Source organism: Bombus affinis, chromosome 12, assembly GCF_024516045.1.
Source record: "Bombus affinis isolate iyBomAffi1 chromosome 12, iyBomAffi1.2, whole genome shotgun sequence".
Classification (NCBI taxonomy): domain Eukaryota; kingdom Metazoa; phylum Arthropoda; class Insecta; order Hymenoptera; family Apidae; genus Bombus; species Bombus affinis.
The window spans coordinates 7,230,601-7,256,613 of NC_066355.1; the positions used below are offsets into that span (position 1 = coordinate 7,230,601).

Below are 26,013 nucleotides of genomic sequence, written 5' to 3' on the forward strand. Positions count from 1 at the left end.
GAACGTTGTAACACAATCGGCGGAATCATTAATTATTTCCCTTTTCGCAGGAAAACGCTAATGAAATACAGGCAGGCGAACTTTCATTGACTCTGATGAAGTATTAACGAACGACATATTATCTATACGGAAAAATATAAATTGTTCCATATAGATCATAAATCAGAAGACAATAGGACTTATGGTAATTAGATAAAAGATTGGTAAGACTTAAGAACCAATCAAGTTCCTCCTAGCAATCTTATTAACAACCAATATATACAAACGCTTTTCGATGACTGATATAATTAATAATACAACTTTATTAACGATATCTTGCAACGGAGGTTATAATTAAAATTAAATCTTTTTTACGTGGCTTTTATTAGAAAGTCGTTGATGCTAAACTCGATGTTCAAAGGTGTACGTTTCGATCACCTGATGGGAAGATACGCGTGTTTATAAAAGCACGATAGCTTTAGAGGCGTTTAAAGTTCTTCTTAACACTACGATAAATACACCATAAGCTTTCGCGTGCACCTGATCGCTTCCTAGTTTACGTTCTTTCCCGGAAAGCCGTCGGACTTTCTCTTTTCAGGGTTCCTCATCGATAACCTGCCGTCGCTAACGATAGTCTTCCTGGACCAGTAATACGCGTTCTTTGTTCATGGAATTTTCATTCATTTTGAAAAATTTCCAAAACCAGGTGCGAGAAATAATTTTACAAATGTTGAACGATTCACGTGGACGATATGACCTGGTGTTTGATAATTCACCGTTATACAAAATACATAGTACAGTTGCTCATATTAATATCCGGACATAACGCTATCTCTCGTTGCTTTGTACGGGATGGGATAATTTAAATATCATGTTGCTTATTTTAAAAAATATGAATCATTTACGTGGAATATTCTACGTGTTCTATATATTTAAATAATCGTCTGCCGTATCCAAAGCAACATATGTATACAGAGATAGTGCGGCCTCTGAATATTAATGTGAGTAACTGTATATATTGCACCGATTCAATTATTTAAGTGATGCTACTGATGCATATATTATGTCGATTCAATTATTCAATCAGTGCTTCTGGCACAATTGTATTATAACTTCTAACACGTGTAAATGAAATAATTTACAGAGGCAAACAAAGCAGTGGACATTGCTCTTGAACAAGCACGATTAACTAACATAAAGAAATTTCTGATGAAGAAAAAATGCGGTTCAAGAAATAATATGTTGATGACAACGTGTTAATCAAAAATATATTACCAGAGTTTGCGATTAATATCCGAATTTTTCCAAATGGACATATTCAATTGCTCTTTCGAGTGCCTCGGTACTTGAACAAAATTTCAGCAAATGCATTCTCCGAAGTAATGTTATCGTTCTTCGCCTTTTCTCCTATTTTGGACCATTTCCCTAACTTTAATTGTACCACGAAACTACCACATAGTGTCTTGCACATTACGCGCACTCCGTGCATTTTTGCATATAACTGCAAACTTTCCATAAATGAATAAACATTGCAATTAACCGTAGTACGACTAATTATCACAATAGGAAAGCGAGTTAAGAATCACCGCCGAGACACGAATAATTTTCCACGGAGTAAGAGCGTAACTGTTGCGATACGCGAAATATCGTTGTCTGACACCCGCCTTCCACGAAGGACGAATAAACGCGAACAATTTGCATCTGATGGTCGCAAAACGCGGAGAACACGACATATCGTCGTGACGGTCAGAATACAGCATTGAACGAGTCGTAATCACGTACAGAATGCGTGTAAGAATTTCACGAACGCGACGTTTCGTTCGCTGGGCTGAGACGAACAACGAGATTAAACCTGGGAATCGGGGATTCAATTTAATGAAAAGGAACTTTAGTAGTTCGCCGTGGAACCGGTTTCCGGAACGCTACACGCGCTTTTCCATTCTTGAATAATTTCATACATCGCGGCCATCGTGATAACGTTAGGAGGTAACAATGAAGGAAGAAGAAATTGCGCGACACGTACAAGAGACAAGAGACGTAACGGAGATAGATGTGAGATAATTGTGAAAAAAAAGAAGAATTTCAATGAAATAATTAAATTTCATGATTTCCATACGTATACGATATTAACGTTAAATTAACGCTAGAAGAACGCGGAACAAAAGCAGATATTTCTCTAGAGATAAGGCGATAGAAACGTTAACAAAACGTGGATATTGAAATTTTGTGAATGAGAAACTTTATAGGATTTCTGTACACGATATTAATACCAAATGTCCGTTTAACCGTTTAGAAATAAACAGGATCATCCCGAGGTTTCATTAATTTAGACGATGCAGTTAATCAAATATTAATTAATAATGATTTAACCTCAAGCATGTAGATAAATTTAATTGAAAATAGCTGCGCGAGTACTCAAAACGTACAGCATTATCGATAATTGTTTGCCAAATTACATATTCTAATGGCAGACTGATCAACCATTTCAAATACAATCATCCGACCTTCTCAACTTCCAAATTGTCAAGTTCCCGAGCGTTTTCTAATTTCTTCCTTCAACGAGGTAAAAATGTTGTCAAAGGTTCGCTCTTGTCTGGCTATTTCATTTCAAGTCCCCGTGCGAAGTTGATTTAATCAAACATTTTCAAACGCCATATCGCGCACCGACGATGGAAAGGCAAAACGACGAAACGATTGCACCGCACGAGAACGTAAGTTCGCAGAGTACGCCGCATGCAGAAACCGCGTAAAAAGATTGCTGGAGCTCGGCCAGTGTCTCGTGACAAATTGACCCAGCCAACTGGCACCTTGCGGGTCGTCATAAATTTAAGAGCATGCGTAACGCGCGAACATACTCGCTGCTCTGAATTACCTCGAGGACCGCAATAATTGGTCGCGAATCCGAGGCAATAGTCTAGCGTCCATTCGCGTGCATGGCCAGAACTGGGGCGGAAAATCAGCCAAAACGACGACCAATCCACTTTTCCAGAGACCACTTTTCGCTGGCGTATAATGGAGAAATTGCTACCACTCGATACGGAAAATTCCATTATACGCTTCGTCCTCGAAGAAATCATCATTTACACGTTGGCCGCCACGCTGGTCATCGGTGAACCAAATTATTAAATTTTTTAGAATCATTAAAATAAAATAAATTTCATTGGTTAAAAAGTTGTAAACAACGTGAATATGAGTTAGAAAAGATGGTTGGAGAGAGAGCAAATATAATATAATACTTGGCAAAAATTAAATATTATGGTACATAAGTAGTGGATAAAGGAAAGTTCAACATTGCTACAGCACGAATTTTAGTAACTTTTCTACTAAAAGTTGTTTACCATGTTGGTAATTTGCGCTGTCCTGTATTTATTCTGTGGTGTATATTATATTTATTCGTTGCTCTTATTAAATATAAATCCATTTTGTACAATTATGATGTCTTTTCATAAACTTTCCTTTGTCCTCCATTGTATTCCAATTTATTATCATTTCCACGGTAAAGTATATAAAATTCGCGTACGATTAACGTATTTAACTCAACTGCCGCAGTCTCGACCAATTACACTTTCGTTCCTAAGTATTTGGGCATCCGGTGCAACTCATACACAGTAAAAAAAAAAAAAAAAAAAAAAAAACATGGAATTGAACGAAAATTGAATGGAAATAGAATGGAAAAAGCGATATCTGCAAGATAGAATTCCCGCTTCCATAATTTTTAGAAACATTTCTATATGCAATCTGCGTGAATATAAACGCAAAAGAATATTCATTGGCCGAGTTTTCGATTCTTTTAAAGTAAACAGTGTTATTTCACCTGGCAATTCGATTCGGCTCGATTCGATATAGTGTACATTCGAAACGAATTAGAGTGGACTTGTTTTAAAAAGTTTTTATCAGAAAGGGCCTTCAAAAATTATTTGCCTGAGCAACGAAAGAATATATTTGAAACGCGATGTTCAGAATAAAAAATTTCTGAAACTTTCTGTACTATATAAAGGTAGAACAATTTTTGCCCACTTTACGACAATTTCTACGACGGAACATTCAGAAAATACGTTCCATTTAAAAATGCTTTAAAATTTTTTAAGACTCGAATTAGCACAACGTGATACTACGTGCACTTGGAAATTTGGACAAATTCGACCGTCAAGAACTCTATTTCTATGATAATATCCAATGTCTATTCGATACTCAACTTCCTCTTTCTTCCTACATTCACGCTCATACCTTCCACCGTGAGATGACAAATTTAGAAACGTCTTTCCGAAAGTCACGTCGTCATTCCGCGGCTCATTCCACGGATAACATACATTTTATTTAGCTTGAAACCGTATTCAAACGTGTAACAACAATGCATCGAATGTGAAAAATGTGCGACGTACCTTGAAGCGAGTTTCATAAATTACACTCGTATAACATACATATAACTATGTTCGTTATGTTACTGGTTGAAAAATCCGATAAACGTGAATGAGATTCCGAGAAATGATGGCTGGATTTTCTTGCATAATGATTTATTTAACGATATGCAAGTTGTATGTTACAGATTCCTCTTTTACGATGTTCAAATTTTATGTTCAACAGAATGATACGGTAACTTTTCGCTTGCCAGATTTATATCACTTATTTTAAAACTTCGAAAATTTCTCTAATAATAAAATTAATGTCGGTCTTTAGTATTTTAAAGTAACCGTAAAAATAGTACTTGTCTTTACGTAATTTATTTTATTACGAAATTCGTTACCGTTATATGAGAAAACTTGTAATAATAAATCTGGTGATTTACGTGAACTAAAATTTCTCTAATAATAGTGGTATCGGTCAAATTTAGTATTTTAAAGCGCCATTAAAAGTAAAAATATTTCTCAAATTTAGATCACCTGTTTCATTATCAAACTCGTTACTGTTATACGAGGAAACTTCTATTAATAAACTGTGACCCAGGACATCTAAAATTTCTCTAATAATAAAAGCAGTATTGGTCGATAGTTAAATAAATCGTATCAGTTAGTTCAATTATGCTTGTAATTTGTGCTCCGTACGTGTCCTAATACTCACGACCAACCGTGTACTTTTAATCAATTTTCGCGGGCAGATGCGTTATTCGGCGGTTTTGACGTCCTATCCGCTCCCGTAGTCTAACTTTAAACGCGTTTCGTTAACTAATTAGCACGACTATTATAACTTTATAATTCCAATGCCGCGCTCTAGCCAAAAACCGCATAATACCAGCGTAATTCTAAAACGAGAACGAACTACCCAACTAAACCCGATCCCACTGGAAGAAACAAACTGTCTGCTGTTGCTCCGGTTCGGTTCTCCGTTCGCCTAATCAAAGGACAGTTTAAACGGTGTGCAACGAACAGCCTGTTAACCGTCCACGAAATTGCCAGAAGGTGAGGTCCGTGAAGGTTCAACAGCGAAAGCACAGTGGGCCACTTTAAGAAGCAGAACTCCAAGCATCCATTATTCCAGGGTTGGCGTCGTCGTGTCCCGGTTAATCGAACGTGAAAAGCGTGTCCCGACTTTCGACAATGGAACAACGACATCCGGTTTACAATGTCGCGAAAAGCGAGGCAAGAGGAAAGCATAGGATTAGGGAAAGGGACGTCTTTGAAACAAGACGACGACGTCTAGGAAACACGACGACGACGTTCACGAAACGAGACATTGACGTTGAATTTCTAGAGGGTTAAATGTCGTTTCAACAACGTATAACTAGGCGACATCGACCTCCCTGTTACCTGGAATCGATTCCCCGGCGCAATGTCAAATTGCATGGAGTTTACACGGCACCGAGCTTACGCAGCGATGCATTTAACTTCCGAATGATCGATGAACGCTCGACTCCGTTCAGACGAGCAGAAAATGACGGCCTTGAAATTTGTCGCGATCCCGGATGCGTTTGACGATTAACGGGTGATGAATTTGTTGGAGGTTTGTGTTTACGAAGCTTTGAGTTTGTGGCGAGACGAGAAGAAAAGTGAATGAGTTTCGAAACAAGTATGTACATGCTATTATAGTACTTGGAGTTAGATCGAGTGTATTTGTTAAGTTTCAAGATCGAATTTAACGAATTGCGGAAATTTCGTTGAAGAAGATGTATCGCACTGTCGACATCATGAGTGGATCTCGGATGTTTGTGTAAATTCATATTTTTCGAAAACAAACATAATTTCAAAGCAACGTGATATTAACATAATATTAACATAATAACAAACAACATGATGATTGATAAAACGACAAACCCAAACATAACAAAAGAATCTACACGCATAAATAAGCCACATATGTAATCTTATGTATATAAAAATTTGTTTCGTCAAATAAATAATACAACGAGGAATCTATGTTAGACATTTTCTCTATTTCCGCTTATTTTCCGTTCCGTATACTTCCGCAACACTTAAATACAAAATATAGACAGTCTAATCAGAAAGAAGACCTCGTTCATTCTACCATAATGCACGAGCTTTGACGTCGTTATTTTGTACATAACAATAACTTTTCAATCAATGTTGATTTAATTCTAATTAACTTTCCCCCGTCTAAATTACTTTGTACTTCCTTTGTGTTTAAATGCTTCTCTGGTTATTAAATTCTGCATGAATTAATCTACTTTTGAACTGTGTTCAAATTTCCTTATTTTTTAATATTTTTAATTATTATAATATTCCACGTGCGCGTTATTGAAAGCATCGCCTTCTGTGCGATTACCAGCGAGCATCGAGCTACTTTTGGCAGAAAATTCTCCGTAAAAGAAACTTCCGTAATATTTCGTCGGCATCGTATCCACGGAGCTCTATTTTACGATATCGCGCATTTATTCCCAACGAATTACGCCACGTCAAAACACTCCTACATAACCGTGATGATCGATGAATGCTTTCGACCACGTTCCTGTAATTCGGCTGGCGGTGGCTGTTTGGTGCTCGATGCACTTCCTACGATCGATTCATCGATAATTACTGTGACGAGTTCGAAAAGGCCCGTCTGTTCCCTGGAATCGCGCGGTAATGGAAAACAGAAACAGAACGGAAAAAGAAACCGGAGTAACGAGAAAGAGAAGATACGCTTTAGACACATGCCATTCGCTTAGATGCATGATAGTTCGTTTAAAGATAACACTTAAAAAAAAAAAGAAAACAAAAGAAAAGAAAAAAGAGAAAAGAACAATGAAAAACAATCGATCAATGGTGCTACGGTAGAATAATTCTGTCAAACTATGGAACAAAGCGTGCACGCCTTTCAACTTTCAAATTCTCCTTGTTTTTTCTCCGATGTAAAATTCTAAACTTCTGAGTCTATTATTTGCGAACGTTAACGTTAAAAACTAACGCTTGTTTATTTTCTTACAAGCTCGTATTCCATTTTATTTATTTTTAAGATTGTTTTTCACGTACTTTGTTACTTGAGACAAGTGTCCTTTATGTTTTAACTTGCACGACAGATTTTATTTATTAACTTACATTAACTTTCCCAATTATACGAGAGATCGTTGCAATTAACTTGTACATTTTCATAAAATCCTTATGATGTTGTTACAATTCGATCAAAGTGCTCATATTTGGAGACTCTTTTTCGAAATAAAGTTTTCTCCTTAATGTAAATTGAACGGAGATATAAAAGGAAATAGGATGGCACATAGAGTTATCTATTTGATCCACAAAGGGTTCATAGGTCGTGTTACATCGTTCTTTTTTTTTTTTTTACGTAATACGCGCAGAAAATTTCGTAACGGTGCGACGATATCATCGTAGAAGAGGCAGAGAATAGCTGTATCGATTATGCAACGAGCTCGTGCACGTGGAAATTTCGGCGATGACCGCCTCTAATTCCCAGTTGTAAAGTTTCTCGCCGCTTTGTAAAAACGATGTGCAAGCGTGTCGTTGTATTCTCATTCTCTCGCCATTATCTATGTTATTTATTGTCGCGATAATTCCCTTATGAGACGAGAATCTCATTGTTGCTGCCATGCTTGCGTGGAAAGCAACTATGGAAAAACTTTATGCCTGCTTATACATTTTCACCTACGATAATTACGTGCGCCCTGGGATAATTTCGATTTTAGCGAAATAAAAAATGGGAACATTCCCCTTTCGTAATCAATTCTTCGTTTCCGCTTTAATCACGTCGATGTACCGATCGTTTCTTCTTAAACGCTATACATTCCATTTTAGCGGATGATTAAGCAATCGAAATGTATGTACTTAACAAACGATGCATGCTATTTTAATAAATCGGATTCTGTAAATCATAGAAATATTTGGACACCGGTATAATTCCGACCTTTAAGCTTCGTCGATAGCGACGGTATGCCCGTTCCAAAAATAAAGCAAACGGTTGACTTTACAGATATAATTGCATTTAGAACAATAGTGAAAAAACAAATGAAATTTCATATCACAAAAGTATTCGGAATATATAGTTTAGAAATTGAAAATATACCGGTATTGTAACAAACGCCAGATATTATATTTTAAACCACGTGTAACTGGATATTCGTATGAACGGTATAAATAAATTTTAAGTCCCGATAGATCTATGAAATTTTATTCTGCAAACGTAAATTGACCAAAGAATGGTTTCGCGATATTTTCCCAAAAAACATCAAAGATTATTGAGAATGAAATGCGGAAATCCTATACAAAATTTAACTGAATGATTTTCCGTAAAAAACAGAACCACACCCGCGTGAAACGAATTTCTAAAACGTCAAAGATTATTAACTATGAAATGGAGAAATCCTGCATAAAAGTTGATCGAATGATTATCCGTAACAAAAAGGAAATTAAAGGAAGGTTAAAGATTGTTTGAACGAAACGGGGAAACACTACATGAAAATTAACCGAATGATTTTTCGTAAAAAAAAAATCAAATCCACGTAAAACGAATTCATAAAAGTTTCCCGAGAAATACGTTAAAGACCGTGACAAACGAAAACAAGAGACTGGAATTTGAAGGCAGTGCGCGTTTGCAAGCAGATCGACTTGCTGTCAGGACGAAACTTATTTCATCGGCCAGCGACGTCGACTGATAATTCTTGAATGAACTTCGACTTTTAACAAGTCATTGAAATAATTCGTAAATTCGAGGAACGCTGTCCCTCGGGATCGAAATGCCACGACGCGTGTAGATACAAATGAATGCCACGTAACTTCGATTAATAAATTTCCGAATGCATTTACGCGACACCCGTTAAATTATATATTCTACGCGTTACTAAACTGACCATGGATATAGCGCACGCAATCGACGTAAACGTAGCTAAATAAACAGCTACATTTACCTAATAGACAAATTTCAGTCAGTTCAAATTTCGTTATCGATATTTCCACGCGGTTCAACGCGATAAATCTCCGATTCTCGGTTAATTATTTCCACGCTGCTAAAACGTTCTCGATGCAAATTAAACCACGTACAATTTTTCAATTGCTCGATGATCATTTCGTAAAAGACTAACATACGTAACGCCGTGATTCCGAAGATACGATATCGTCTCGTATCGCGTTCAAGATAATTCAATTTCTACAAATTCTTGGTTAATAATTTTCACTTTGATCAAATCTTCTGGGTGTGCACGAATATCGTAGAATTTTCTACATTTCTGAATAACATTAAAAAAAAAAAAGAAAGAACTACGATGTCTAGAAAACGCTGCTTGTCGTGACTCCGAAGACACAACGTTAACATGTTAGAACGCTTCTCAGAAAATTCCACAATTTCTTGACTAATCCGAGAAATTCCCGATGCAATCGAACCTCATGAAATTTCCTACTTTTCATAATGATCGTATCTTAAAAAAAAAGAACTACGATATATACCAGGTATGTAAATATGAAACCGGAATTTTTGTATAGAAAATACACGTTTATTGTATGAAAAAAATTAAAAATATTTTATTCGAAGTATTGCCCATCGCTAGCTATACATTTTTCCCACCTGTCTGCCAATTGGTGGATGCCACGCCAAAAAAACTGTCGCTCTTTTGAGGCAAACCAGTCATCGAGCCATTTTCGTACATTTTCGTAAGAAGTGAAGTGCTGGACAGAAAGTGCGTGTCCCATCGATGTAAATAAATAGTAATCGGACGGAGCCAAGTCTGGTGAGTAAGCCGCGTGCGAAAGTATTTCCCAACTGAACGCTTCGATCGTTTCTTTGACCGGTTTTGCTGTATGTGATGGTGCATTATCATAAAGCAAAATTACTTTGTGTTGCCTTTTTTGATATTCTGGTCGTTTTTCACGCAAAGCTAGATTCAAATCGATCATTTGTTGTCGATAGGGCTCAGTATTAACGGTTTCGCCAGGTTTTAACAGCTCATAATAGATCACACCCTTCTGATCCACGTTCTTCGTTCCTCACGTCAAAATTGCCACTTCTGAATTTTTTAAACCACTCAAAGCACTGTGATTTACCAAGAGCATGTTCATCGTAAGCTTCGCCAAGCATTCGATGCGATTCTGCAGCAGTTTTCTTCAAATGGTAACAGAAAAACAATGCTGTCCGCAAATCGTAGTTTCCAGGCACAAAATTCGACATGTTCAACGCTATTACAAACTATGCTGTTGTATGAAACTTGTATCGTTCTGAGTCGAAAATGTTTGTGAGATGTCAACAAAGACTTTTGGCATCAATGACGCAATTTAGCGATAACTACATTATCAGCTAGGACTATCTATAGGCAAATTCCGGTTTCATACTTACAGACCTGATATATACAGTATAATGTTTATCGCAGCTCTGAAAACACGATGACATCGCGTTCCAGATGTTCAAATCGAGAGAAATCTTCGTTTTGTCTCTCGTTCCTTCTCTTTCGACCCACACCAATCCTCGATCTTTATATCCGGTCTTTACGCTGACGATATCACGGAAGAACGTGCACCGGGAAAGCATAAAAAGCGACGAGCACCCTGGGAGAACCACCAGCCACTGAATTCAAGCACCGACGAGCAGCCGCTGCTCTCTCTTTTTCTTTAAAATGTGTCACTCGTCGCTCGTTTCCTTTGTTTCGTTAAGCATCGTCTATATCGGCAGAAATAGAACGGAGATTTCGAAAAACGTATCCACCAACCATACCGTTAACATCGACTGTCTCTCTGTTAATCGCAGTTCGAACGATGGTTGCGCGCGCAAAAAAAAAGAAAGGAAAAAAGATAGAGACGAAAGTATTATAGAAAAGCTACGCGGAGTGCAACAAAACGAGGAGAAACGTTGTCTCGTTATTCTCGAAATTGTATCGTCGCGAATGGGATTCCGAACTTTTAATGAATAAAAAGAGCGCCGTTTTTTCCCTACGGTAATAACGGACTTCTGATGCAAATTCAATTGGGCCAAACAATTATTTCTCTATGGCGTTGGAAACGCGCGATTGTCGGCCTCGTTGAATTATTATTCGAATCACACGGGAAAGGAAACACATAGAGATTTTGAAATACGGCATACCCCGAAAAAAAGGAGAAATTTGTCATCTTATCGTCTGCGATTTCTGTAAAATTGCCACTCTTTAACGCGTTAACATTCATTCTTCTGTTCAACGTTCCATTGTATCGCGTATGTCCACGTTTGTTATGTGACCGCATTAAGACAAGTGATTTTTCGCGTGATTTTTAGTTACAAGCAGACTGTGGATTTTTATGCATTCACGAGAGACTCGAAGGTGCAGAAGAGCACAAAATGCTCATAATGTACGCAACGATATAAAATATTCAAAGTGAAGTATTTCTTAACAGTGAAGTATACATTTATTAGATGAAACAAATATCTATTTATGTTCCATTTCTTTAGTTATGTTCATGAAAATATAAAATTGCATAAAAATGATCTTATCCAATATCAGGTAAAAGAAGAACAAATTGACTTAATTAAAAGAAACGAATGTCAGGCGTCACTAAATATCAAGAATCATATTAATCTTGTTCGTTTAGTCTTAAACAATTAGTCAAAATAAACTTCAAGGAAGATCATTTGTCAGCATACAATATCGTGGCCGATGAAACTCGTATTCGTAGAACTCGAGCACTCGAAAATCAAACATAGGACAGTTTGTTCAACAAAAAGGAACGAAGGGAAGAAAAACGGGCACGAGCCGAGGCTTTCTAAATATCACGGACTAATTGACTGGCCTCTGAAACGGCGAAAGAAAAGAGACCGAAGCCGGTTCAAAGCTTGCTCTTCTTCAACGCGAATTCAACAAGTTAGCCGTTTTTCTTTGGGCGGACGGAGCTTTAAAAGAGGCTGCACCGTGTGAGATTCACGAGAAATCTAGATTAAAGGAACAAGGGTTTTACCGTAAGGACAAGCCAACTTCCTTTCCTAGGTGACTATTCTTCAAAGAAAATTTCCTTGATCTTTCTTCACCCTTGACTTCCGAGATAAGACACACTTTGATCGATCAAACACCTTCAATGGAAAACTTGCTCGATAGATTCGTACGTAAGTTGAATAGAATCAGCAACTTTCAATGAGTTTCAATATCGCGCACGTTCGTTGATGATACGACAAGCTTTTCGCAAGATCGATTCGAAACCATTAGCCGAAAGTTCAAAAACGTTTTTCGACGTCCATTTTGCGTAAACTTTTCCTCTGAAAGATTATTTTCTTTCTTCCTTTTTTTTAACTTTCTTTGCATTTTCTGATGGCGAATGAATAGGAACGAAGTATGACGGTTTCGAGTTTAGCAATCCATTGATTCAAAAGTTATTTTTATTCCTGGCGTACTGCATGACTTGTTTTAACGCGATAACCATTTAGACGGTAAGTCGTGTTATTTATTTAAACACGTATCGTGCTCAGAGTAGCGGAATATCGCTTTAGTATAAATTTATAATGTGCCAAATAACATCTATCACGAAGGTTGCATAAGTGCAGAGACGTATAGCCTAAGCAATACGAATATTGCTCGTACTTTTCTATTTCCACGAGACAGTGTCCAGTGACGCTCATAGTAGCAACAAAGACGAACGATCTATCTAACACTCATATGAGGAAGAAATCCATACAAAATTTTGTAATCTTTTTCATACAGTCACTTTTGAACGACAAGATTGCTAAAACTTAAAATTGGTGTCGTTGAATTTTATTTGATAAGTATTTCACGAGTATAAGTTTCGACTGAAAAGTTAAGTTCCCAGAGGGCAAACTTCACATTCCATTTTTAATGAAACTTTGATATTTCGTAGAATCTGATAAATTCTTGTTGTCCTTCTTGTATCGATGTTTCTTTGTCACTAAAATGTAATATCCTAATACAACATAGTTGAAAATAAAAAGTTAGTTTAAACCGTTAGGATCGATGATGACGGTTTTTAAAAATAGTTCACAGATTGATAAAGTTTCGCGAGAAACTGTAACGAAGCAATATTTTAATACCTTTAATAATAACAAAACGTCGCGAAGAGAAGATTTCAATTCGAAATATGCGTTTGTAAATCGGTTGGTATTTTTCTTTCGTTATAGCTTTCGCTGAAAAACAAACGAGTAATTCGTCTACGATAATGCTTTCATCGCCGAACATAATATTTATCTTACGATCGAAACTTAATCCCGCAAACGACGAAACTAATAACTTTCGCGTAACTAATAATTTCGTAATTAATTAATTTTGTCTTTCGCTTTATATGCATGTTTCTAGCAAAGCCACGTTTTGTGAAATACGACATATTATACATACATTAATCGAATCGTTTGAACGCGTAGATTGCAAAAATAGCAAAATCATTCCAGAGAAAGTTATTACTAGAACATTTCGATGGAAATCACATACATTGAAAGTTTATTTTCTATACACTGTTTCATTGCTTAAGATATATCTAATAAAACACATCGTTATAACTATTTACTTTCAATAGAGATATAAAAGAAAACTAATAAGAGTTGATTAATTAACACGTTCACTCTCAACTTAACCCGCGTTACAAAATCTTTTAGAATGATTCAAACAAGACAAATTTCATGGACTAAAAAATTCTCACCAATATAAACGATTTACATAACATCGTCAGATAAAATTGCACAAAATACGGTGTAATATTTTTCAAAATTTAAATCCCATGATATAGCGTGTTTCGATGTATCACGACTCCCACGTCAAACTATATAAAACTCACGTGGCAGTCAACGAGTTAAAACGTTTCGTCCTCGAGGGATAAGGAGCCACGATTCAAGTTGATTATGAAATTATGTTTCTTATGTTCTTACGTAATGTGTCAAGTAGGAATGTCGGAGGTCGACCTCCGATCGGATCGAAACCGAGTGAAATATTAATCGACGACGGTGTATCGTTTCGATGACGTTCGCGTGTAAATAGAATAAAGGACGGAATAAATATTACAGCGACGAGACAAAAAGATGCGAAACAGGAGGAAATACGACGTGGAGGGTAAGCTCAGATTGCCAAAGGGGTTTCCTGTGCGGTGTAAACCCCTCGATGCTTTATCTTTGCAGTTGAACCGTGTATTCACGTGCTCTGGCGAAATTTCTATTCTTATTTGCACATATACCATTGGTGTTTCGCGGCAAGTTTATTTATTCTTCGCTCAAGTGGACTCACGATCAGCAAATCCCGTATTCGATGGCAAAACGATTTGATAGCTTAGTCGCTAATGAAACGAAACTATCGGCGCAATTAACCGAGTTCTCGGCGAAGAACGAAGCTTCGTTGACTGTAGAATCGTTAACCGGACGCCTCTCGATCCGTACACCGGGTAAATGGAAGGTGCGGCTTGAATAAAAGCCTCGAATGGGAACGCATAAATTTCTTTGTTACTATCGGCAGAACGAAAAACGCAAGAGTAAAGCCTCCTTTCGATTCGAAAGCATTCTCTGGATACAAACGAACGCTCCTATTCGCGGGAATTCTTTCTTTTTCTTTTTTTTTGCTTTTTTTCTACAGGAAATAATACCTGGCTTTCGTCGTTTAGTTAAGCAACGAAATGTTCAATTGTTTTAATGAAAATGCGATAATTAAATTAATGGGTTGGAAATGGAAATGTGGTGCAAGCGTTTTGGACTATGGGGAGCTTTCTTAGGAATTTTCAGGCCTTTATGAATAAGCGTAACAATGCGTTTTAATGTTTAAATGCATGCAAATGTCTCTATTAAAAGTTTACTTTCTTAAGTTATGGTTTCTACCGCTTTTCATCCGATTGGCCTCTATTCAATTCCTGTAGTAACGAGAATGAATGTATCTAATTTTGTATTGTTAATTATCTATCTATTCCTAGTTACTATTATTTGCTATCAAATTAAGAAAAAATATACGATTAAAAAATATACGTGAAAATATACGATTCTTTTAATATTAAAATATTTTAATTAATCGATGCTTCGATGAGAAAATAGCAGCACAGGTGCATTTTTTGAACGGATATTTATCTATCACTCTTTGCTACGATCTTCTAAATTTTTATAAATAATATTGCATGCACATAACGGTGTGTTTCAATCTGTAGAATAGACCTTTCTACTAGACCATCGATTTCTCTGTTAAAATTTAACCCTTAAACTGTAAAAGCGAGTGTTCCATACCCGGGCTACCTCGACAGGCTTGAATTTCTCACAAAAAATGTTATTTCACAAAAGCTTTCTGATAACCTTAATTTAGAACGTTCGAAGATGTTACGTGAATTTTTGTATCGCCTACTGAGAAACGCATCGGGCACGAAAGTTTCGCGTTTTGAGCTTAAGGGTACCGTAAAAATGTTTCCAATCTAAAGATTAATTAAATTCACAATTTTCTCAAGTTGAAATTTCGTCATATACCGCTTTCCCTTCGATCAGTCGCTCTCTTTATTCGACGATTTCAATAACGATAATGAATATATTGACTATTATATAACGTATGCTATTATACAGCTATAAAAAGTTTACGATGGTATTAAATATTGGAAAATTTCTGTCGGGCTTACTCACTCATTGTCAGATTACGGGATATTGCCGGAGGGTACGCCAAACCTTGTGATTACAGCACTCGCGTGTTTAAAATTAATAAATATATCGGTTTAACACGTAACCGCGATCGTAAAACGAGCATGGCACGCCAACAGTTAATAAAAGTAACGTAATTATAAATATTCTAGAAATTTTAGAGAACGCCATGGTACGTACGCGCACTTCGAAGGCTGAGCGAACACTAAACTGCGTACAATGAGGAGTAATAACGCGACCCAAACACATCCCAAAACCGACCTTTGTCGAACTCTACGATTCTCGAATTGTTTATTCGGCCGAGTGAAAACCAAAACAGACTGCGATAACATGGAAGACGTTCAGAAAAAAGAAATGCCTGTGCGCTTGACAAGCAATGATACGATATCACAGTTCGTCGAACACGTCCCTTTTTTCGCTGGATGAGGAACGCGAGCACAGATGTTTACACTTCATGGACAATTTATGCGCATGTTTTCGTTTCTCTACGATCAATTCCGAAACATTTTGGTTAGAAAGATACCCCAGGCTTTTGAATAATAAAGTAATATGTATTACGGTTTGATTCGATATGAATGGCGGAATAATATTAGAATATGTATTAATGCAAGATTTTTTGAAATACGTAATCCTTCAGGTAGAAAGTTATGGTAAATAGAGTGGTTAAAGAATACAAGCGAATATTCCGGTAGGTAAAAAGTTATGGTAAATAGAGTAGTTAAAAAATACAAGGGAATACTCTGCCAAAATTAAATGCCCCTCGCTCTTGAATAATACAAAAGTATCACGGTTTGATTCGATGCGAATTGCAGAATAATATTAGAATTTTTGTTGTATGCATGATTTCTTTGAAAATACCCAATCTTCTGGATAATAATTTATTATACGTAGAATGCTAAAAATCTCTAGCTCTGGGTAACAGCTTTTTACGAGAATCTATAGAGATACGAAGAGAAGAAAATCCTTCTAGAAATACCGGTTCATCGTTGATAAGCAGATTGCGGATGCTTATGCAAATGCATAATTTTATGAATTTATTAAAAACAGATAGAAGCCAGACAAAGAATTTTGTTTCATTCACTAAATACATAATTTTTATACGATACACGTTAGATTTTCTCTAACTGCATAAACATCTGCCGTTTATCAGTAACGTATACATAACGTAACTTGATCATTTTCAAGCAAAAATAATTCCTTCCTTAAACAACAAAACAAATTTCCCAGTGTATTTCTCGTGACAAAGCTCGAATATATCAGCCTCGAATATTATATCCGCACGAGCGCCAACCCGCCTCTACCATATCCTCCGTAAACAATGAATCAGTAATTTATCATGGCACAAAAGTCACTGGAAGCTGTGAATTCATAGGAAAATTTGGCTCATACCTGAAATCTCTAGGCAAGGCGAATCTCAGCGGACGATGACGCGCACCATCGTTGTTGCATCGTCTGCATGCGCGACGTTGCTCGTCTAGGATGCCTTATCTCGGTGGTACGTGATCCAAACGGCGATGATCCACTCGCAGTCGTGGACAGTTTGACGAGAACGATTAAAACGTTGAATCATTAGCGAGACGGACGAAGTGGCTAGCAACGCGTTGTTTTCGTCGCTTTAATGCTAGCTGCACCGGATACGCGCATTATCGGCCGAGACACCTACCAGAAATACCATTAGCGGCCATTTATTTCGAACGAATACCCAATCACGACGGCCGATAATCTAGTGTCGGGTCACGTTTTAGCAGCAGCTGAAAGTAGCAGCCACCTGGCCGGCCCCGTTTTTCGTTCGACGTTTCGCAATACGGGGAGAAGGTTCATCATCGACTATTCTAGAGACTAAACACCTTGGCTGTTGAAGTACACTTCGATGTGTTTTTATATAACTACCAGTCCCTGTTTAATCCTTAGTTGCTTAGATACCCTGGTTTCTCGAGTACACTTGAGTGTGTTTTTATGTAACTACGACCCCTATTTAACCCTGGCTGCTTAAATACCTCGGTTGCTCAAGTATACTTCTTCGTCGTCTTTATGTAACTACAACCCCTCTTTAACCCCTGCCACGGTCCTCGAAGGATTTACACAGGCCACGAAATTATTCGAACACTTGTAGACACTTCCTATGAATATATTATGTGTACGATAAATCTTGAAATTTCATTAGCACCGCCATGGGACTTGATTATCATGATTATATTGGAGAAGTTTCAGGCAAATCCGAAGATACGTATTTATAGAAATTACAAGATATTAATTACAAATTATTGCACACTTAATAAGAATTTAGCGTACAGCATAAATAATCATGCTTATGGCTCCCGTGATAATATTTTATGCCTCGACTGTACTTCAGTTTCAACTTTAAGAAAATCTGCAGCACACGATTGTTACTTTATAAATATAACTTTATAAATACATTCTTCCCCATGTTTTCCTCAAGTTTAAGAAACTTTCGAAGGGTAGAAAAATACGATCCGATGGAAAACGACTCAAATGTCACAGCAGGGTTAACTCGAATGTCTAATCGATATACCAGGTTTATGAATGACATTTCCGTGAATCAAAGTACGATGTATTTATCACCATAACGTGACCCTCCTATGTTCTATTTTTATTTTCTCCACTTACGATAATATTCCTCATTATGTACCTGTATCCTGCTCGTACAATTTTATTATTTTTCTTTTTCTTTTTTGGTAGCTCCATAAATTTTTTGCTATTCATCCGAACGAAAATTCAACGGGGCATCGCGATGTTTATTAGAAATAATCTGTGAATATCCTATTAGAGTATTTTTTATTATTATGAAAAATTTGCTTCTTTAACTGTTACGAACAGCCAACAGTGGTTCTCTAGAATAATCGCAGTGTTTGGGGTGAATGACGAAAGAGGAAGGTGTGATAGGGAGTGTTACAGGTTTACACGAGCTCCTATCAGTATTCCGTGCGCTTTCAGGAAGGCAGGTTCCTCTCTGCAGAGCCAGAACTTCCGGCCGCAGCTAGTTTATCGTGAAACGAAGAGTTCAACTCTATGAACTTACGACCGGGCAATGTTTTGAGACAGCTTCGTCGACTTTGAGATAGCATGTCGATGTTTGCTCAGCGAGCAGCTGGCAAATTATTTTCCAGCAAAACTTCGAAATCGTTTGCGTCTTTGGAAAGGGGTTCGAGGTCCTCGAGCGAAATCTGTTAAAGTATAGGGGTGGCTTTTGTACGGATTGAAGCTGCAATTGAATCCAGAAATATCGTGATTCTTTCGCAGAAGCAAAGTAGATAGGAACTGGAATGAAGTATCTCGTTACTACTGACTCGAGATCTTCCTCGAGAAATGGCCGTACTTTGTCCCAGATTTCAAAATCTTATACTTTCCACGCCAAACTGCTCCATCTTTGTTCATAACGAAACGTCCCAATCGACGATCTAACATTCGATCGGCAATTAATTTTTACGTTTCCTCTTCTCTTCTTATTTTCATCGACCAGGTAAGAAAAAGTTAATGATAGCTTGTTCATCGAAACGAAAAATACAGAATGAGAGAGAGAGAGAGAGGAAGGAAGCAGAACCCAGCGATGTGAAACGGTGAAAAAGGTAGACATCTCGAGGAAAAGGTCAGCCAGCCACTTAGTCCTTAATCCTCTCATCGAGTTCCAATTAATACACGTCGGCAGCCGTTATTCAACATTCAGGAAGGAGGACCGCGCGGATTAATTGACTCGCTACGATTTAAAATCGCCGACGACAATGGACTACCGAGACCTCTTCCCTTTTCCTTCTATTTTTCTTTCTCGTTCCTAGCCGCGGATTAAGGAAATCATTCCTTGGGATGAAGTCCTTGCACCGCGACAGGAATTTTTGTAGGCCGATAAGACGCCAGACCGAATTGGATCCGATAAGAGGATCAAGAGCAAAATTTGCGACCGCGCTTAATAAGCGGAATGAAAAGCAAATAGAACAGAATCGTTCCACCGGGAATCCCCTGTATATACGAGAAACATTTCTTTCTAGAAATATACAAAATAATTGGAGTGCGTAGACGAAGAATATACGATGAATCACAGTTTTCGTTTTTTACAGTAGAACGGTTTAAAAATTTAGTAGAATATAATATTGTCGATAAAACCTGTGCTACGAGTATTCTCTTTTTATTTGATTTTCAGGCTGAACGTAATGTAGTTTTCCGTCCACCTCATAGTTTAGACAATATCGTTTATCCGAGTATTAAAATATCATTTATAAATATAAACATTAAAACAGCGTTTGTTGTAGCGATTTTGCCTTTGGCTGGACCTGACAGGTTCTTTCCACTTTCAGCTGTTTTATATTAAAACGAGCCATAAGGATATTAAAAATCAACAAATTAATAAAAATGTGTTCCTCTCCTGTCGTTTACAGTTTACGTTGAAATGAGACATTTTTTCTAAAAATTCGATAAAATATGAATACTTCAAGACGAAAGATTTGCTATGAGTCAGCAATTCCAGAAAGACTTCAGAATTCCAGAGGAGCATCGCGGAAGAAAATTTTCTTCCATAAATTGTTGTCTTATAATGTCCTTGTTTCTATCGTTTTCTAAGAGGAAAAGAAGATGAAACTGCATGCAGAAACATCAAACGGGTTACGACACCTTATGTAACGTATTACGTAGAATTATTCAAGTATTTCTAGCACGCAATGGAGGATAAAGGTGACCCTGTTAACGACCTTTCTTAATCCTTCGACCTTACGTTCTGCCGAGCGAGGGTCATCATGCTCGATAAACCAATAAATTTTAATAATCGCCAGCGAGAGGCGAACAAAGCACCGAACGATCGCCGGCAGATCGAATATTTCTCTTATTCTTTCGACGAATAACGTGACGAAAGAATCTCGTGGACTACGATGGAATGTCGAAGTCATACCCAGGAATCTCTTCAACTTACAACAGAGAAATTTCAGCATCGCCTGGCCACAACGATGAAGAATTCTATATGAAAGTAAAAAAGCGAAACTTACATCGCGAAAGTATTTGAACAATTCACCATAGAAAACCCCTACATCCATATCGTACGTGTTATGTAAAATATTGTGAAATTTCATCGCCACCTTAACGGGGAAAGACTTTCGCAATTATATTGGTAAAATTTCGTAGCAATCTGAAAATGTATATAAAAGTTACAAAACATTTATTACAAACGTTTAATACGTAATAAAAAATTAATTTACCGTACGGATAACCACGTTAAACTGGAAATGATAAAATGAAGAAATTCGGTGAATTGAATATCGAAACCTATTACTGTTACAATGAATGATTAACTGCTTTAATTATTTTCTTGATATCTGCGAAATATACGCTTATACTAAATATATTGTAACTTCTGTATATTTTCTCAGATTTGTTCCAAACTTTACGGATATAAGAATGATAGTGAAGTTACATTATAGTGTTAATAAATCAGAGAAAGAATGTCAGCAAGGGTTCGAATACTATCTCATTCTTTTAATATCGTAGAGAATAGAATTACTTTCTCAATTTCTTCATAGTCCATCGATTCCCATCCAGCTATATCGATAAAAGAAGCGAAGGGAAGTCACAGAATGACCAACCGGTCGAATAATACTCACCATTGACCCAGTAAACTGCAACTCGAGAAATTTCCTCGCCACCTTAGCAAGAGGAGGAAAGGAAACTGCCTAAGGAAATATAGGCTCGTTAGAAGTCAATGCATTTCCTTCGTTTCGCGATCAAATATTCCACGGAATCGAAACGAAGGGAAGGCAGCAGACCAGGTGGTCTGTCTTTGGCAGATAGAGTTTTTGGTAGATACGAAATCTATCGAAGACAGAATCGAACAATCGGAACGTCAGAGAAAACGAGAAAGCTTAATGAGAACGAGAGCTGCCGCTATATACGCGAATTTTCGATTAATCGCCGAAGTCGTGGCAGAAAGGTTCGAAGATTTCTGATGGCAGCAAACGACGATGTATCGTGTGTCTTGTGCGAAACATTCTGCAATTTCATTAGTCTCGTTAGACTATCATGATTATATTGGCAAAGTTTTGAATAAATCTGAAAATAGATATAGAAGTTACAAGATATTTTCGGTAAATTATGTATAATTTAGCAAGAATTTATTTAATACGAATAGCCATATTTCTATCGCTCACCGTATGAAACAAACGAATAATAATAAATGTTCGTGTCTCTGGCTTTGTTTCAATTTCGTAAGGGGCCATTTAATGGCTTAAGAAGATTCTGGTGAGATCGATTTTCGCCATCTGATGAGCGAATTTTCGATTAATCGTCGACTTTGTGTTACAAAGGCTGGAAGCTTTCGGGTGACAGGGAACAACAATGGTTTGTTTCATCAAACGAAACGGTGCAGTGGAACTTGAACTAGTAAACGTAAATACCATTCCGTAATTACGACGCGTGTCATCGTCTGTTCGCGTGAATAGCAGAGTCCGCCCAGGGTGATTTGAGGAAGCAGTGCATCGCGTGCAAACAGCAGCGACGTGTCTCTTTAATGGGAAAACTCTAGACAATGTTGTTGCGGTTAGTCGGGTCCAGAACGAAAGAGACGGAGAGCTTTAGAGACAGTTTGAAATCAGATGGACGAGAAAAAGAAGCTGCAGGGAGCGAGAATTGATCGAGGTCAGGTTAATGCCGGTCGAAAGAAACCGTAATTGCTTAATTCTCGGAGCGATTCCAGACGATTCGAAGCGAACCAAGAAACCGTACAGCCTTGATCCAGCTGTTTGCTGTATTCGATTTATCTGCCATTGGTTAAACGAAAGGAGATCCTCGGTCAGATCGTAGGGATTTTAATAAATAAAAGGGAAACGCCCGTTTCAGCCGGAGAGACAGCCAAGAAAAATTCAATTTGTCAGCTGACTGGATCTAGGAATCGGTCTGATATCAGTGTGATCAGAGAAATAGCTGGAAATTCGGTGGTTCGTAGAATTTAGATTTCAGCGTAGAGCTCACGATCAAAGGCGTGACGTGGAAAACGATTTCGATGGCGATTCACGGTGACAACCGGTCCAAGGAGATCCGGAATTCCAATGATAACGCGATTTCCGTGGACACACGGTCGCATGCTACCAATTCGATCATAATGCACATGCCGCTTTACGACATCAAACGTTCCCACCGCGATATGAAACGATGGCAAAACCTCTGCTGACCGAAGAGGTAACATCCCTTCCGGTGGACAACTCAGAACAAATTCAATTTATCGGCCGGCTAAATCTCGAAATCGAATCTTTCGGAAGGAGGAAAGAGGATTAAAGCCGAGTGGAGGATGGAACTTTCGATCGTGTAAAATGAACGTCCACCCTCTATTCTTTAAAGGACACTAACTTACACGGAAAAGCAGAGAAGGCAACGAGACAGAATTTAGAGCGGAAGAAGCGGCGATAAAATTCCGGATTTCCATTTTAAAATAGTGACAGGAGTGAAAAGGGGGAGAGAAACAACGCAACGATAAAGCGGCATTCGCTCTGAAACGAAAAGTGGACCGCTTTTTTTCCCAGAGTAGATCCCTTCGTTTTTCGGGCTGCGTTTGCCAACGAGTGAGAGATCTGCGAACGAAAGATTCAATCTGTCGGCGGGCTCGGTCATGAGGGGATCGACTTCTCCCCGCGGAGTGCGAGAATAACAAAAGGGGGATGACGAAGGGAAGCCAGAAAGGAGATAGAAGAAAGAACACACGAGTTACGGCCCACGATATTTCCACGCGTGAAATTGAAACCCGTGACGATCTCACCTCGAAGCGACGATCAGCCACTGCCGCTTTCTCCGCGTGCACCTTTTATTCCCCTGACGTAGATGGACATTGAAACGCGTTGGTGAAAGCGAATAACCTCTTCCACAGGAGCATGCAGAAATGACGAGAACCAGGACTCGGAGAAACTTCATTTCCGTGGGAGTATTTCTGATCCACGAATCTCTAAACTTCTCGATTGAGATGAAACACAGGATGAAAAACAGGAAACGAGCGACGGAATCGTAAAGATACGACACTCGTCTCCGAGACTTGCCAATTTGTTTCCATCATCGAGCTATGTTTGAATGGACACCAATTTTCTCGTCTTCTCTTTTATTTTTATTTTTCTTTTTTTTTCAAAGAACAACTCAAGAGTTTCTCCGTGCAGTTAAGTTTTCGAGTAGTTTGTCCATTTGGAGTAGTATGCAAATCGGAAAACGAGAGAAACGTTCAGCTACGTTTTTCCTTTTTTACCTTCTCTTTCTTTTCTTTGTCGAAGTTGAAACTGTAAAGGAGTTTCGAGTTCCCAAATGCCAACAAAGGTGCGAATGTTTGCGTGTCACTGAACCTTCGATCGACAGAAACTCGATCTTCCTTAGACCTTCAGGAGAAGCAGGGGGGAAGGGAAAGCGTATAATCCAATGAGCAAATATCGAAGATAGAACGAGCGTGTTTGCTATCGGTCATCCTAAGCCGTAAATAACGAGAGGGTTCGTCTAACACGAGGAAAACTCCCCGTGATTCTTCCCTTCCTCATTGTCTCGTCGATCCTCCTCTCCTTGCACCGTCTATCGAACTTCTCAACGGGAATCCATAAATGGCCTTCCAAAAATGAAAGAATAGATAGATTACAGGAATAGCGTACGAGGCTGCTGGTAACATGATATTCAAACACTCGACTCGCGATTTATTTAAAATCACAGTAGCGATCCAAGCGACTGGTGCAGGACCGAGCAACAAGTTATACACCATAACAAGCGTATCAGCAGAGAGGTATGCCGTTTCCTCGCGTCGATCATTAAGGCATTCATTCGAATTGGAAAGAAACTTTAAAGTTTCAAAACAAAAACGCTGCCTCTAATGCGCTAGATCTGTTCGATCCTTTGGAAACTTTCACGTCATATAACGAGTCACAAATAAATTTAAACAAATTAAGATAGATTAAATCGTTATGTTAGGGATGCGAAAGGTGGGAAATTCGTCATAGGAAAATCGAAGCGATTTACCGTCGTGACGCGTTCACTCGGACGTGTCACGCGTTTAGTATCGGATCGTATGCAACCTTTCCAGTGAATTCTAACAAATTACGATAAATTAAAAAAGAAAAAATAACATGCGTTAGAGTTGCTAAAGGAGAGAAAACTGTTAAAAGAAAAGTCAAAGGGTGCTCATCGCGCGTTGTCTTGCCGCGGATCCAGCGCTGGATCGTGCGCGACCGATCGAAAGTCACGTAAATTGTAACGAATCGGAATAAATGAAGAAACGTGCATTATGAATGTTAAAGGAGAGACATTTGTCACAGGAAAAACGAAAGGATGTACCGTCGTGATGCGTTGACTTGCCACAGATCCAGCTCTGGATCGTTTTGCACCCGGTCGAAAATCGTGTTCAGATCCGGTTAAACCCGAGTCGAACGTCGGCCGTCGATGCGCTGTCGCGTAAACACGGACATCGATATCCGGTGAAAACGGTTCCCGATGGAAACGGCGCGATGTTCGGGCGACCCGGTGGTCCGGAGTACCGTGCCAGTACTGGTACTGTGGAGTTTGTTATCGAGTAACGGCGAGAGGAAAAGCGGGCAGGGTGGTGGCAGCTCTGCTTGGCTGACAAGTAGACAGAGGTGGTATTACGCAGGCGCTAACTCGGCTCGCCTCGCGGCAACCTTCCATCCTCCCTCTACAACCCCCGACAACTCGAGTGTTCGGCCACCCTACACGGCCAACGATGCCACCTACACCGTCACCCATCCTTGGAACGCCTTATCTACTCCGAGATGTCCAGCGAACCACCGTGCAAGCGATTCGGGATTAATGACGGAGATAAATACTCTGAATATTCATTATTTAGGTATTCTGGTTTTCTCAATGGAGATAAGGTATTTCGTGAATGTGCGCATGAGAGTAATTGCAGAGCTTTTTGAAGAAACAAGAAAAAGATGACCTATTCGTATATAGTTGGTACAATTGGAACAATAAAAAAGGATAATGTCTTCTATATTACTAGACACGTTGAAATATATGTAACACATAAAAATATACATGTAAAAATGCGTGTGATTTATATTCAATTTTTATTTGAAATATTTTCTCGAGAGAAACAGTTCACAAGTAATTTGGCTTCGCGTTACGAAACTCTCT

General features: G+C 38.3%; 1 protein-coding gene across 9 annotated transcripts in view; it reads right to left on the bottom strand.

Annotated features, from left to right (window-relative positions):
• Nucleotides 1–25,421, bottom strand: part of LOC126922577 (5-hydroxytryptamine receptor-like) — a 157,449-nt gene extending 132,028 nt beyond the window's left edge. For 4 of the 9 annotated variants that reach the window (XM_050735312.1, XM_050735308.1, XM_050735317.1 and 1 more), the window contains exons 1-2: nucleotides 25,198–25,421; nucleotides 17,299–17,568 (exon numbers count right to left, since the gene is read on the bottom strand). The gene's annotated coding sequence lies outside the window, so the exon portion shown is untranslated. Of the gene's footprint in view, nucleotides 1–15,894; nucleotides 16,081–17,298; nucleotides 17,678–25,197 lie in introns of those variants that run through there. The other 5 variants (XM_050735314.1, XM_050735310.1, XM_050735315.1 and 2 more) reach the window with 3 other exon arrangements.
• Nucleotides 25,422–26,013: the final 592 nt, after the last annotated feature.